The sequence below is a fragment of the Herpailurus yagouaroundi genome, unplaced genomic scaffold, assembly GCF_014898765.1.
Source record: "Herpailurus yagouaroundi ecotype Mexico unplaced genomic scaffold, PumYag 182, whole genome shotgun sequence".
Taxonomy (NCBI): Eukaryota; Metazoa; Chordata; class Mammalia; order Carnivora; family Felidae; genus Herpailurus; species Herpailurus yagouaroundi.
The window spans coordinates 42,465,180-42,480,280 of NW_024412413.1; the positions used below are offsets into that span (position 1 = coordinate 42,465,180).

Sequence of the window (15,101 nt, forward strand, 5' to 3'; positions counted from 1 at the left end):
GAGAGGGCCTGTGTCTGTGCTGACTCCACAACCTCTCCTGTATCCCGGGTGCTACTAACTCTTCAACATTCAGAGCAACGAGTGGAGGGGAAGACAGATGGCAAGAAATGGGGCAAAATGCGATTATTTAGCCAGTGCTATTTGAACATCTCTCTTGGCTACTGTATGCCTTCTCTCTTATGGAAAAAGCCTAAATGCTGGCTTGCTTTTCTTGTGAGGAACGTCTGTGGATTCTTGGGAGGACACTCTTCGTGCCCACTTCCAGACTTCCACAGTGCTGTATTCTCTGCTGTGTGTCATGCGCACTTCGGCTAAGTCCCATGCAGCTCTTTCTCTTGTGCCCACCTTCTTTCCCTGGTGTCCACTTGGCCTGCCCAGAACTCTTTGTGCAGGCTTGTCTCTCTTGCCCCCTGCTCCCATTGAAACCACGCGAGATAGGGCCACTCGCCTTGCCCTGCCACCAGGGGCCATCTGTGGCAGCCTCTGTCTTCATCAGGTACACACCTAAACTCTCATGGTTACATGTAGATTTCCTGCTCTCGTGGCAGAACTGGTGCATCCCAGTGAGCATTTAATTGAGGACTAGGTGAGCTGTCTCTTTCCCTTGGCAGATTTGAGAGGTTCTCTGGATGTTTCCTTCACTTGGCTTAGGGTGGAGGAACATTCCAGAACCGGCTCTCCTAACCAACAACTCTCTTTATACTTAAAAAAATTTTTTTTAAGTTTATTTATTTGAGAGAGAGAGAGAGAGGGTGAGAGAGAGAGAGACAGCACAAGCTGGGGAGGGGCAGAGAGAGAGAGAGAGAGACAGAGAGAGAGACACAGAATCTGAAGCAGGCTTTAGGCTCGAGGTTGTCAATGCAGATCCAAAGCAGGGCTCGAACTCATGAATCGTGAAATCATGACCCGAGCACAAGTCAGATGCTCAACCAACTGAGTCACCCAGGTGCCCCTTGGCAACTCTCTTTACAGAAAGCCTTTTTCTGCCACTAAATCCCTAGCCTTCTCTTAGATAAGCTGGAGGTGGTGACAGGCTAAGGGCCATATGATCACATCTGGCCACTTTTAACAAGTCCTGAGTAGAAGTGCCCCACATCTCTCTTTTTAGAACTTGTTGTACTCCTTAGCTATTTTTCTCAGCTTTGGATTTCAGCTGAAATTCTGAGACAACAGAGATACCTGTTGTATTAAATAACCTTCAAATCCATTCATTTCTTTGGGTACATGAACACAGTATAGTAATTAAAGAAAATGACTATGGAAAAAAAAAAAAAAAGGTGGACTTCATCCTTGTAAACATATTCTGAGCACCAGTTGGATTAGGCAGGTTGTCTGTCTCCCAGCCCCTTAAGTGTTGGAAAGAGGCCTATTGAATAGCCTTTCTTTATCACCTATGGCAGGTCTTTCCTTGATCATTTTAATTTATTACATGGCAAATGTTGATATAAGTAATTACATTTCAACTGCGTGGGGGAAGTATTTTTAAAAATATTTGTAAAACTTTACTTTTAAAAGCTGAGGTGCATTTGGAAAACTTAAGCTTCTCCTTATACTCAAGTGCGGATTCTTTTCTGAACCCAGAAAAAGGACTATTGCATTCACCTATTTCCTACCCTAACATGGAAAAAAACAGTTACACAGAGTTCTAGAAGAACTGTTTGCATGAGAGAAAATAGCTTTTAGATTCAGGGAGAACCTTCCTTACCATCCAAGTGGCTTATGAAATTGAGAAGCCCATCCAACGGCAGAGTCAGAACCTCAGATGGCAAATGGTTGTGGGTGGAGCCCACAGGCAGGCTCTGCAGGGGCCTGGAATTTAACCTTGTGATCTGGAGGAAGTGCTTGTGTTTGCATGTGTAACATGTTTTTCTTTCAATCATTAAAAATCATTAATCCTGAGTTTATCTGTGTTTCCCAGAGTGTGGACCATGGACCACCTGTATCAGAATCAACTAGAGAGCACGTGTAAATGCCGGTACATGGGCCCCAAGTAAGACTACAGATCAGGACCATGGGGTCCGCCAGCCTCTCAAGTTTAGAATCCCTGTAGGTTTCACTCTCCTTGTTGGCACAGGCACCTCGGAGAGGTTTCAGGCCCAGGGCTGTCTGTCTTCTTGTAAAAAAACCACCAAAACCCCCGTTTCAACTTCCTGTCTTTCCTGGTGCCTTGTTTTCCTGAAATAGTATCATGTGGTCCTCTACTAGTCTGTGATTCTTTGTCTTTTTTTCCTCCATTTCCTGTCTTCTACTCTTCCCACTCCCAATTCATTGAGATCATAGTTTTATTGAGTCAACCATGTTGAGTTATTGAGTTTATCGAGTCCTTATGTTTCCATTTTTAGGGAAATCATATAGTTTGTTTCTCATGTCTCTGTCTGAATCAGTTGCACTCTGGCCAGGATTGATCTAAGATGTACTCCATGCCTGGGATTTTTTTTCTACAACATTCCAGAATACTTTTGACATATACTTGACATTTACTTCTCAAGTTCTACAACTTGATTTCACACACAACTGTGAAAACTTGCCTGGCCTAATTCAAACCTTTAGAAACCTTAAAGTCAAAGGCCCCGCCCACACATCCAAATCCAAGTCCCAGAGTCACAGGTCTGTGACTGTTTTAATTTCTCAATTATTTAATTTCTCAAAAATTCCACTGTTTTCATTTCTCAACATTCCCAGCCAAGGACCAAACGCTGGAGTCTTTGAGGGGTCAGGTCTCTTCTCATCTGAGTTCTTAGCCAATTGAGAAGCAAAACAAAGGAAGGCAGATGGAGGCCAAAATATCATCATCATTAACAATAATAATACGAAGGGGTGCCTGGTGGATTAGTCGATTGAGCTTCTGACTCTTGATTTTGGCTCAGGTCGTGATCTCAGTTTGTGAGGTGGAGCCCCACATCAGGCTCTGTGCTGGTGGCATGGAGCCTACTTGGGATTCTTTCTCTCCCTCTCTCTCCGCTCCTCCCCACTCACACATGCACAAATACACATTCTCTCTCTCTCTCAAAATAAATACAATTTAAAATAATAATAACAACAACAATGATAGTAATAGAGGTTCCCGGGTGGCTCAGTCAGTTAAGCGTCCGACTTTGGCTCAGGTTATGACCTCACGGTTAGTGGGTTCATGCCCCTCATCAGGCTCTGTGTTGGCAGCTCAGAGCCTGGAGCCTGCTTGGGATTCTGTGTCTCTCTCTCTCTCTCTGCCCCTCCCCTGCTCACATTCTGTCTCTCTCTCTCTCCCCCAAAAAATGAATGAAACACTTTAAAAATGTTTAGATAATAATAAAAATAATGGTAATAATAAATTCTGAAGCTGAAATAAGGATCATAATTGAATTAGGCAAAGGGCCAAGGCCTAAGAAGGCAGAGCGCCAACTTCTTCTCAAGAGCAAAATGTGTGGAGCTGGGTGGAGCATGCCCAGTTTATTTTTGCCAAGTGTACCAATTAGATTAATCACTGCCCAGCACCCCTGCCTTCTCCCCCATACCCATGGCTGACTGTAGGGCCATAAGGAGAGAGGCTGGGAGTGTAACTAACAGGACACCATTAATTTGAAAGGAAATATAAAATGCAAGAGTTGTTTCTTCTGCCGTTATTTTATGAACCAAAATCTATATCAGTGTTTCCAAAGTCAAAATCCTGAAATAAAACATTTTCTTGTAAGTTTTTGGAAAACTCACATGGTAGCAAAATCAGACCTGAAATGATATGGGGTTACCTATGGTCCTTATGCCATTTGGTTGAATATTCATATGCTACTAAAATATAAATGTGTTTAATTATGGGTTGTGTCCCCAGACCCATTTGGAGGTGTTATTTAAAATAAGGTATATAGGGGCGCTTGGGTGGCTCAGTCGGTTGAGTGTCCGACTTCAGCTCAGGTCATGATCTCATGGCTTGTGAGTTCGAGCCCCGCGTCAGACTCTGTGCTGACAGCTCAGAGCCTGGAGCCTGCTTCGGATTCTGTGTCTCCCTCTCTCTTTGCCCCTCCCCTGCTCATGCTCTGTCTCTCTCTGTCTCAGAAACAAATGAAACATTTAAAAAAAAAAAACCAAAACAGTATATATACCATGTTACCTTTCTAAAGTCCAGCAAAGTCTGAGGTATGAAACGTATTAGATCTCAAAAGTTTTAGGCAGGGGAAGTGTGTTCAGTGTGGGAGACAATGATTGGCTGAAGATAAATTACTAAGACCTCTCGGGAATGTGAGGGAAGCAAGTGTAGGGGAGGAAAAATATCTTTATCCCCCATTCTTCTAAGTTCTTGGTTGGGGCCCCTGTAACAAAAGACGGGTTAACAAGAGAAAATCATATAAATTTATGTAACATAAGTTTTACATGACATGGGGGACTTCATAAGGAAATGAAGACCCGAAGAACCTGGGTGTGTTTTTATAAGTCTGATGAAGAGTGAAAAGTCGTGGGAAAATGTGACAGAATGAAAAGGGGTGTGAACTCAGTGGTAAACATGGGGAAGCAGCAAGGCCTGTGGGTTCAGATTCCTCTTTGTGTCTTCGAGATAAGGACATTCCTTTCCTCCAGCTGTAAGAAGGATACTTCTTGCCTGAGGGTTTTGTATCCTGCTTCAGGGGAACGGCAGGCAATCTTTTCTGCTCATGTCACTTTTTAAATTCCTTCAGCTTAAAATATTCAATACATCAAGATGCCACTGTTTGGGAAAGCATATCCCGAACACTGTCACAAGGGAACAGGGACACTGTCACAAGCGGGGAGGAAATTTGTCTAGGCTCTTTGTTTGGGCTATGAAAAGCAAGGTGAAAGTTTATGTAATTAGAATTTGATATGGGATTATATATCATATGCTTATTTTTGGACAATTGTATTAAAAAGGTCACCTAAATAAGAGACCATTGTTCCATCAGGAAACGTAGATGCCAATACAAGATCACTGCTGGCAGCAGCACGTGGGAGTCATGGCCATGGGGATGTTGACAATCCCATGGAGTGAGCTGGAGGCCAAGGAAGATCATCCCACTTTTCTATAGAAGGGTCCAGATTGGGGTGTGTACATTATAAGGCTATGCAAAGAAGGATTTGAATTCTCTTTTTGCTGGCTTAACATTTCCTGATTCAATGCTGATAACATAGTGCATCAGCTAGGTAGCCTCACATAAGTAGCCAAAACCATCTGGGCACAATCAGGGTATTCCTGATCTTGCTCTCTTGGAGCACAGACAATATTCAGTCAGTTTTCTAATGGCTAACCCTGCGTAAGTGTGCAAATGGATCTGAAATTATTCCATCGGCAGTGGAAAAGCCTACGTAACAATCCTCAGAGAGAATTTTCTTCTGGAAGGAATCTCAGATAGCACGACAGTTTCAGATATCAGAGGCATGTGTCTGCCAAAGATTGCCATAGAGTTGCAGAATTTTTGAGTTAGTAGATAGGAGTCCTTTGTTTTCACCTCTCAATCAGTGAACAATTTTTCTAGGTAATTTTATTTTCTATTATTTTTGAAATAATTTCTATTCTCTAAATAGTAAGGAGGTCATAATACCTCACCTTTATGGAGCACTAATTCTATGCACAGTGCTAACTGCCTTGCAAGGAATATCTCATTTAAATTTTTTTAATGTTTATTTATTTTTGACAGAGAGAGAGAGAGAGACAGAGCATGAGCAGGGGAGGGGCAGAGAGAGAGGGAGACACAGTATCCGAAGCAGGCTCCAGACTCTGAGCTGTCAGCACAGAGCCCGACGCAGGGCTCGAACTCACAGACTGCAAGACCATGACCTGAGCCGAAGTCGGACGCTCAACTGACTGAGCCACCCAGGCACCCCTAGGATTATCTCATTTAATAATGGTAATAGCTATTGTTTCTTGAGTACCTTCTCTATGCTGGACACTTACTTTATATTCTCATTTAATCCTCATATCATGTCAGCAAGCTAGATGGTATTTTCACTCCTCATTTCAGTGAGAAGGGAAACTAAGGCCAGTAAGTTAAGCCATTTATGTTTGAACCAATGTAGTGAGTAAGTGGGAGAGCCAGGGCTGACATTGGCATATTTAATCACAAGTGTGGCCAAGGCACCGGCCAATCAGACATTGGCTCCTGGAGGTCCACCACTGTGCCAGGCATTAACTCTTCAGTAACTGGACCTTGGGGAGGCGTAGTTGGGGGATGATTCCTGAGACTAGTTTGAGTAAAACAGATTGCTTCTCTAATGTGAAATCGGTTGAGAGCTTTAATAGAACACAAAGGTTTACCCTACCTGTTGGTAAGAGGAAAGTCTTCCTGCCTGATGGCCTTTGAACTGAGATAACTGGCTTTTTCCTGCCTTCAGAGTAGAACTGAAATATTAGCTCTCCCTGGATCTCAACCCTGCTGGCCTTTGGATTGTAACTACACCAGTGGTTCGTCTGGGTCTCTAGCTTGCTGATTCACCCTGTAGATTGTGGACTTGTCAGCCGCCATAATCATGTAAGCCAATTCCCTATGACAAATATATATACACATACATCCTCTTGCTTCTGTTCTTTTGGAGAACGCTGACTAATAAATATAGAGGCTAGAGGAGGGGCACCTGGGTGGCTCAGCCGGTTAAGCATCCGACTTCAGCTCCGTTCATGATCTCACTGTTGGTGGGTTCAAGCCCTGCATTAGGCTCTGTGCTGACAGCTGAGAGCCTGGAGCACACTTTGGATTCTGTGTCTCCCTCTCTCTCTGCCCCTCCCTCACTTGCACTCTGTCTCTCTCTCAAAAATAAATAAATATTAAAACAAAAATTTTTTTTTAAAAAAGGAGAAGGAGGAAAGAGAACTGCCATGTAATCCCACATGGGTCCTGAAAAGTAGTCATTATCCTTCTCATTAACAGTCAGAGAATGGATGCCCTGAGAAGACTGGCAAATTGAGGCACAGTAAGAGGCGGGGCTTGAATTCAGGCCCAGGTCAACTAGTCAGTTTGTCTAGATCCCCTTTTCTCCGACCACCACCCTAGAGGTGGTCAATGTACCATGTTCAGATGCAAAAACTCAAGACCAAAAAGCTGCAGAGCTAACATCTTGCCCTGAAACTGGTGTCTTCCTGGCTATCATTTGCCTTCTGTCAAAATAGAATTTCCCACCACCACCTTTACCCCAACTGAGCAGAATTATTTCTATTTCCTGGCTTCCACTGCTTGAATATATATATATATATATATATATATATATATATACCTACTTTCTAGCAATTGAATTTTTTTTTAATTTTTTTTCAACGTTTATTTATGTTTGGGACAGAGAGAGACAGAGCATGAACGGGGGAGGGGCAGAGAGAGAGGGAGATACAGAATCGGAAACAGGCTCCAGGCTCTGAGCCATCAGCCCAGAGCCCGACGCGGGGCTCGAACTCACGGACCGCGAGATCGTGACCTGGCTGAAGTCGGACGCTTAACCGACTGCGCCACCCAGGTGCCCCTCTAGCAATTGAATTTGATTTGTATTTGTGCATCTATATGTCCATCTTCCTATGGCACTGTCGCTTAAGGGAGAGGACCAGATCTTTCTGTCCTTGTATTCCTCAGAGCCCAGAATAACCTCTGTGTATAGGAGGTGCTCAGTAACTGAAGAGAATGAACTAATGGATGAATGAACAATTTGAAGTCTCTGCTTCTGTAGCACTGATTCAGGCTACCTGGAGTAACTCCTCTCTCAGTCCCACCTTCTCCCCACCCTCCAGACTTCCAGACACCACACAGACTCTCACTGACAGGACAGACAGACACGCTCCAAAACAAAACCAGCAAGAAACACACATCACAGAAGACTTGAGAACATGTTCCTCTGAAATGTAAATGGGTCTAATTTGAGTACTGTGTGTTTCAAACCTTCCTTTGACCTGTTCCTTTAGACCAGGTGAGAGAGATAGAGAGAGAGACAGAGAGAGACAGAGAGAGAGAGAGAGAGATGGACACATAAACAAAAAGACAGAAGAGGGAGACAGAAAGAAAGAGAAACAGAGGAAAGGTGGAAAGAAGGAAGAAGACATTAATTCTGCATACACTTTCATATTTTTACAGACAGCAGGAAGTATTAAAAACTGCTTCCAAAACAGGAGGTCATGTTTCCCAGTGCATCAGAGGGGAGAGGGATGTTGATTTAAAAATCAGATATTAGTGGAGCCCAGAGAGCAGGAGGACCTTTTCGTTTATTCTAAATGTCTCGGGAGATTGATAGCATGGAGAAATGATGCTGGCAACAGGTTCCATCCAATTCCTTGTTCATATCTGCTAGAGGGATGATTCTTAATTTTTTTTGAGTCTGAATGTCTGAGATCCTCTTAAGGATCTAATGAAATAAATAGACTATCTTTCTAGAAAATACATGTTTGTGTACATACAACATATGCATGAAATACACGTGAAACATAATTTTGAATTCAAAGACCCCTAGAATTAAGATTCAAACATTCACATGGGTGCATCTATATATACACCTATGTATAGAACATACCTCTCCTCGCTGTTTCCCTGCTCTTCCCAGCCCTGGAACAGCCTCAAGCCTATGTGACATCAAAACTGAAGGAATGTCAGGAGGTCTGTTCCTCCTAACCCAGGATGAAATACTGAACACAGTTTTCTGCGGAAATATGCTTCTGTCTGTTGATCACATTCTGGGTTATCATTAGGTCCACATTTCTGGCACCTTATGGGTGAACAGGCTGTGAGCTCACCTGGGGACAGAACCACTCACCTTGTTTCTTTGGGAGAATGTGTTTCATCTGCTTCAACTAAATAATTCCTTAATGAAGATTTGGAATGTAGTAGGTTGGGTACTTAGTAAGTTGTGGACAGCCTGTGCTCCTTTTGTAAAAGAGGAGAAAATATCCTCTTGAACAATCATGGAATTGGGGCGCAAGCCCAAAGACTGAAAAAGGATGCATGTTATGGGAAACACAATTTTCTATTAAAAAAATGACATTTAGGGGCGCCTGGGTGGCGCAGTCGGTTAAGCGTCCGACTTCAGCCAGGTCACGATCTCGCGGTCCGTGAGTTCGAGCCCCGCGTCACGCTCTGGGCTGATGGCTCAGAGCCTGGAGCCTGTTTCCGATTCTGTGTCTCCCTCTCTCTCTGCCCCTCACCCGTTCATGCTCTGTCTCTCTCTGTCCCAAAAATAAATAAACGTTGAAAAAAAAATTTTAAAAAAAAAATTGACATTTATGCCACACAACACTAGGACTCCGTATCTTTAAGCCCCTTGTGCCCTCTGTGACCTGAGGCATCACCTCTGTAGTGTTGGTAAATGTAGGGAAGGCTGTACTTCTTCCAGCTGGTAAAATTTTTTTACGTAGGGGCATCTGGGTGGCTCAGTCAGTTAAGCGTCTGACTCTTGATTTCAGGTCAGGTCATGATCTTACAGTTTGCGGGATCCAGTCCTGTGTCAGGTTCTATCCTAATAGCGTGGAACCTGCTTAGGATTCTCTCTCTCCCGATCTCTCTGCCTTGCCCCCCACTCTCACTCTCTCTCTAAATAAACAAACAAACAAACATCCAAAAAAATAATTTTTTTACATTAACGTAGATTTTAAAAAATCTTTCTGCTTTCTGAATAAGCAGCCGTTTTAATGATCTGAAACTGCCTCAGATTTCCGTACTTTGAATTCGATTTTGAAGCATAGTCTCCTATAGAAAGCACAAGAAAAAAATGAATAATTCATGAATGATGTGGTACCTTCATGATTTATTTACAGCCCAGAACTCGTGGTAACTCAGAGAACATCAAACATCCTACACCCTGGCCTGCCATTTAAAGAAGCATGGGGGGGGGGGGGGGCCAGAAAGGACAAGCAGAACACGTGAGATGTGCTGTTAACCTTATATAAAGGCAATGGATAAGGAACCAAAATATTTGCTGAGAAATAAATTGAACGATGATCAAAAGAAAAGTCAAAGTGTCAAGAGATTGCCTATTGAGGCCATGAGAGAAATTGTATATGCTGCTACTCATTATGGCCTTCTCTCCATGTTGTTTTGTAATTAATTCTTCATGCTACCCCAGGATTCTGTTCAGTCTTTCTGAATATTCCTATTTCCTCATAAAATTTTCACTATGAAAAACCACCTAAAATTCTCATAATCAGAAGAGGGATATACTCTTGTCGGTTTTCCAACATACTTACACGTCTGTTGTTTTGCAAACGTCTTGTTAAATCCCACAGGGCTCCTCTCTAGTCATTGTCATCACCCTTCGCCCACAGTGCCTCAGCTGGGAGGCTATGTCAGGCAGGACTTCTTACTGGGTGGTGTAGCGCCAGTACCTGGAGTCACCCCATCAGCGATCGCATAGTTGGGGGGTGGGTGGGTGAGAGTATGGATGACACAGTATCTTTTTTTTTTAACATTGTATTTTCTTCTCCACGAAAAAAGTGATAGTATCCATTAAACTGGGAAAAATGTTTAAGAAAATAAAAATCTTTTTTAAAATCCTTCATGAGTTTTTATAAAATGCAACTCCCAAGTGCACTAGGGACCTTGAGGCTAAAGTACGCCCTCTACCTGGACTTCAGGCTCTGGGGACGGTGTGTTCATTGAGCCAGGGCAGGGATTTGGGGGGTTGGGGAGGCCTAGCCACCCAGCCTGGGCTGACCCTGCCATCTCAGGTGAGGTGAATCCCAATGATGAACAAGCTTTTGGTGAAAATAGGTCGTTTCTGATGGAGAGGATGTGGAGAAACGGGAGCCTTCTTGCACTGTTGGTGGGAATGCAAACTGGTGCAGCTGCTCTGGAAAACAGTGTGGAGGTTCCTCAAAAAATTAAAAATAGACCTACCCTATGACCAGCAATAGCACTGCTAGGAATTTACCCAAGGGATACAGGAGTACTGATGCATAGGGGCACTTGTACCCCAATGTTCATAGCAGCACTTTCAACAATAACCAAATTATGGAAAGAACCTAAATGTCCATCAACTGACAAATGAATAAAGATGTGATTTATATATACAATGGAATACTACTTGGCAATGAGAAAGAATGAAATCATGCCATTTGCAGCAACGTGGATGGAACTGGAGGGTATTATGCTAAGAGAAATAAGTCAGTCAGAGAAAGACAGATACCATATGTTTTCACTCATACGTGGATCTTGAGAAACTTAACAGAAGACCATGGGGGAGGGTAAGGGGAAAAAAATTACAGAGAGGGAGGGAGGCAAACCGTAAGAGACTCTTAAACACTGAGAATAAACTGAGGGTTGATGGGGGGTGGGGGAGAGGGGAAAGTGGGTGATGGGCATTGTGGAGGGCACCTGTTGGGATGAGCACTGGGTGTTGTATGGAAACCAATATGACAATAAATTATATTCAATATAAAAAAAAGAAAAGAAAATAGGTGGTTCCTTGAGAGTTCATTTCCCCAGGGTTTCGGCATGAAGCCACCTCAGCTACAAACACAGTCTCACTGGTGTCTTTGTCTTGATTAAAGATGAAAACCCAACTTAAACACATTCCCAACCTGCTTGGGGGATTCTCCCCATATAATGCCTTCTTTTACCTTTTGTGCAGATGGACTAGATGGAAATAGTCACTCTCCTTGGGAGACACTTTGGCAAGTGGTCCTTAGCATGGAATTGCCTCTCTCCCTCTCTTCATATATAACTCATTCTTGTGGGATTTTTTTTCTTAGCTCAGGCTGCTATTAAATTAGCATAGAGTGGCTTATGAACAACAGACATTGTTTCTCACAGTCCTGGAGGCTGGGAGGTCCCAGACGAAGATGTGGATGGATTCTGCGTCTGGTGAGGGCCCTCTTTTTTTGCTTGCAGATGGTTGTCTCCTTGCTGTGTCTTCACACGACAGAGAGAAAGATCATCCCTTTCACGTCTCTACTTGTAAGAGCACTAATCCCACTCACGGGGGCTCCACCCTTATGACCTCATTACCTCGCAAATGTCTCACCTTCAAATGCTGTCACGCTGAGGATTAGGGCTTCCACATATGAATTTGTGGGGAGACGCAAGCATTCAGTCCGTAGCAGAGTTTATTCCTGAGTTACAAAAACTCAAGACAAAACAAAACAAACCCAGAGCTCTGAACAGATAAGAGACTCTCAGCGGGCTAAGGCCATGGGGGACATGGAGATCCATGAGGTGACGTGTATTTGACTACCTGCCCTGTTGGCTCTCACACCTGCTGCATCACTGTCTGTGGTTGCCCTGGAGACCCAATCATTTGAAGGCTTTGTGGGAGGCATGTTAAACCATATAGGCAGTCAGAGCAGCATTTAGGGTCACATGTGACGCAGGACTCCTTTTTCATGTCAAATTTTGTTTTACACACCTGTTGTTAGGGCATGATATCTACACGGAGTGGGGATGATGTCTGCCACAGCAGGTACCAGGCTAAACACCTCTCAGGAGGATCACAAATGAAGACAAACTGGGTCCATTAAGTTTTTTTTTTTTTTTTTTTTTTTTTTAATAAATGGTTCTCCTACTTCCCCTCCCTTGGGCTTTTTTTAATTAGTCTGTCATACTATTAGCATCTGTCTTACTTTCTCCTTTAGGACAAAGAATAAAGTCAGTTGCTTTAGAAGAAAGTATAAACATCTTGCCAAACAAAGAGGAAAGCTGAGCTTTTTGGAATGTGCATGGCCCAATTAAATGGGAAAAAGTGGAGCTGACCCCGAGTCATGGAAACAGTAGTTATAGAATGGATAAACTCTTCATCAGGGAAATCTTAGACTCTGTCTGGTGTGGGCATCATCGCATAAACGTCTCCCATAAGCCACACACACACCACTTAGCCAAATCCAAATGAGATTACGATGCTTGTAGGGAGCTTGAATCTATGTACACAACCTATAAACAGACTGAATACTGTGGGCCAACTGTGTTGTTAGAGAGTTCCTCTAAAACAGTGGAGGTAGGGTCTGAGATTATTCGCCACTGCAAGGGTATAGGTGGGATATGGGGAATGGAAGACTTTCCAAGAAATCTGCTTTTACTAAGAGGGGTCCTCCTCTAGGCCTCTCTCTGGAACAAACCTCCTGCCATGACCTGTGGTGGTTGCAGGGGCAACTCACCTAAAATAGGATTGAGCCTAGAGCAGAGCAGTCTGTGGAAGTAACACAGAGTGTGTGGCAGAGAGAAATAGCTAAACCAGGCTGTTTGTTTCAAAGTGCTGAAATTCTCTGGGCTGCCTGATGAGCAAAGTGCAGTAAACCTAAGGGATTTGGCCTTGGCTGGAATTGATCAGACATGTGTTGCACGCAATGGCAAATAGGTTTTTACCGGCACTGTAAGCCTACCCAGTTCATAAATGCTCAGTGGAGTATTGCGTTGAGGAGGATCCTGAGGCTGTATCGAGCCCAACAGGAAAGAGGGCTGTGAACAGTGTGGCAATATCTACAATGGACCAGGGATGGAAGAGTAATGGCCAGGTGCCATATACCTACCATCTCTGAACCACACACTGATACTGAAAATTTTGGGTCTAGAAAAATAGGTTGGAATTGAGTCATGGGAAACTTTGAATATTAGACCAAAGAGTCTGGCCTTTATTTTGAGAAATGTTGTGGTTCATTTGTTCAGAACAGTAGTTCTAAAAATAGGGAATGTAAATGCCTTGAGCAAGATTCATTCTCTCCACTTGTCAGCAGGCCTACATTGCTCCCTGTTGTCCTAAACATTCAGTCACATCTTACACTTAAATCACCTGAAGGTATTTGAGTTTGCAGCCCTGTTGCAGGAGTTGGAGAATAGTTGATGGATCATGAGTTGGAAAATGACATGCTCAGAACATACTTTAGGAAGATTATTCTTGCAGAGATGTGAAAGATGGATTGGAGGGGGGAAAAGGACAGAAACTTCAATACTAGTTAAAGAAGTCCCTGGAACCTTCCATCTAAGAGTTATACATGCATACCTAACCTAGAACTGTGGAAATAAAAAGTGATCTAAGAGATGTTGTAGAAGTGATATCAAGGTGTAGGTCGGGTGTAGGAGATGGAGAGAAGAGAGACTTCAAAATGATGTCAAAGTATACACCTGGGACTGATTGGAGACTGGTGATACCATTAACAGAAATAGGGAATTCAAGTAGAAAAATAAATTTAGACTGGGGGGCCCCTGGGTGGCGCAATCGGTTGAGCGTCCGACTTCAGCCAGGTCACGATCTCGCGGTCCGTGAGTTCGAGCCCCACGTCAGGCTGTGGGCTGATGGCTCAGAGCCTGGAGCCTGCTTCCGATTCTGTGTCTCCCTCTCTCTCTGCCCCTCCCCCGTTCATGCTCTGTCTCTCTCTGTCCCAAAAATAAATAAACGTTGAAAAAAAAATTAAAAAAAAATAAATTTAGACTGGAATGTGGAGAAGAAGCAGATGAGCAGGTGAATTTTAGCACCCAGTTATTTTTTCTGATGCTGTTACTGTTACAGATGGTCTTGCTCACAGCACATTTCCTTGAGAAAAGCTGTTGGTTGAACATGGTATCTTGTTTTATCTTTCCTAAGACTAATGGAGGGAATCCGATTTGGACAGCTGGCTGAGGTTAAAGGTTTAGCCTGTGGCCATGGAATGAAGCCATATTAACTGGGATGAAATCTGTGCCCTTGACCAGAAGAGCAAAGGACTAACTGGTAATCACCTTCAGCCATTTCTGTTACGGCATCTAATCAGGTATTGGCTTCCTGTCCTCAACACTTTGCCAGCTGGATGGTCACCTTGCCTTATTGCCTGGCACAAGTATGGATGGATGTCCCACTGTTGCACTTGTTTGATGCTTCATCCCTCTTGATCCAGTGTGAGATTGATTGGATGAGCATGATGGGGAGTGGAGAAGTATGCTAGGTCGATAAGTGTGGGTGCATACGGTCTTGCTAGATGCTTAGTTTTTCACCCTGCCTGTCCATCCAGTCTCTGAGATCCGCTTCATGATGCCAGATGGTGGGTTTGCTAATGGTACTTGCTACACATCTCCCACCCAGCATCTTCTCACTGATGCTTGATGCCAAGACCTATTCTCACCTGGCTCTGAGTCCTGGTTCAGTTATCAGCTAACTTAGTGGCTTGGTATGACCTTTTTATTGTTTTTCATGATCCATAGGTTGACTGGGGTTCAGGTAGATGTCTCACAGGATGCTCACAAAGCTGTGGA

At 43.5% G+C, this 15,101-nt stretch overlaps 1 long non-coding RNA gene across 1 annotated transcript in view; it reads left to right on the forward strand.

Moving 5' to 3' along the window:
• LOC121040715 (uncharacterized) overlaps window positions 1-15,101 on the forward strand; it is a 63,986-nt gene that overhangs the window by 10,652 nt on the left and 38,233 nt on the right. Inside the window, exon 2 of the long non-coding RNA XR_005795415.1 lies at window positions 1,919-1,975. This is a non-coding gene — a long non-coding RNA (uncharacterized LOC121040715). The remainder of the gene's footprint in view (window positions 1-1,918; window positions 1,976-15,101) is intronic.